Genomic DNA, 1,202 nt, shown 5'->3' with positions numbered 1-1,202 from the left:
TGCCACTATGCCCAACTTACTTCTACAATTACATTTGTGCATCTTTAGGGGTAGAGTTGCAGTATACACACCACAGCTTGAGTGTAGAGGTCAGAGGGTAACTTTGAGGAGTTAGGTCTTTTCTTCTACCATGTGTGGTCAGGAAATCCAAAGCAGGTGGTCGGTCTTGGCAGCACACAGCCTTACCCACTGAACCATGAATCTTACCAGTTTATAATTGGCTTTTTAATAGAAATGTATTGATGTAATTGTATTTGATGATAGGGCAATGTTAAGAAGACTCTCAAAGTAAATCTCAATGTTCAAGTGTCTCTTTATAAAAATAATTGATTGCGATTGAAAATATAGTTATTGGATGAAACTTTCAAAATGTCAAAGGACTAAAGATCTCCCATGTAATTACACGTGACTGTTATGTTACTATCTACCCACAATTCATCTGTCATTCCTTTGGCGGTCCTTATCAGTTGGTTTTTAGAGGAGCAATCCGGGGCTGAGGTGATAGTTCAGTGGGTCAAGGCAAGCTTGAAGGTCTGGGTTCAAATCTCCAGCACCTGTATAGTAAAACCAGATGTGAAAGTGTGTGTCTATAAGCCGTTGTTCTCATAGTAAAGTGGAAGGTGGAGGCAGAATTCCCTGGAAGGTCACTGGCCAGCCAGGGAGAAACAAGGTAAGAAGCAAAGACTAATGTCTCAGCTTGTCCTCTGACCTCCGCACACTGTGGCATGCACCTGCAGGAAGGAGTAGCAGTGTATAGATCTTTCTGAATGCATCTAAAAATGTTTCCATCTCTCATATGTATCACATTCGTTTACACTTACCTTTCACGTGGTTCTTAGGTATTATGTTTTAGAATAAGTCAGGCTACAGCTCAGTAGTTGTTTAGCCATTAAAGCGTTCTTAACTGATTTCCATATCAGTAGGTGATGTGCCTATACTGTAAAGAACTTCGAAGGCTACAATAAACTGGTGTTTATACTCTCTCAGGAAACAGCTCTATCAGTCACTGTTTCAGAGGCATGGGAAAGCTTCTCCACATTATCAGTGGCGATGCCTGCGTAGCTATGGTTTCCTTTGGTTGATTTAGCCTTTAATACTCCTCCAACAGCCAGGTCTACAGAGGCTCATAACATACTTAAGCTCAGCTTTTTTCTCCTCTCTCTCTCTCTCTCTCTCTCTCTCTCTCTCTCTCTCTCTCTCTC

The sequence above is a fragment of the Grammomys surdaster genome, unplaced genomic scaffold (assembly GCF_004785775.1).
Source record: "Grammomys surdaster isolate TR1022 unplaced genomic scaffold, NIH_TR_1.0 126391, whole genome shotgun sequence".
Classification (NCBI taxonomy): domain Eukaryota; kingdom Metazoa; phylum Chordata; class Mammalia; order Rodentia; family Muridae; genus Grammomys; species Grammomys surdaster.
This window is presented reverse-complemented; position numbering follows the sequence as displayed.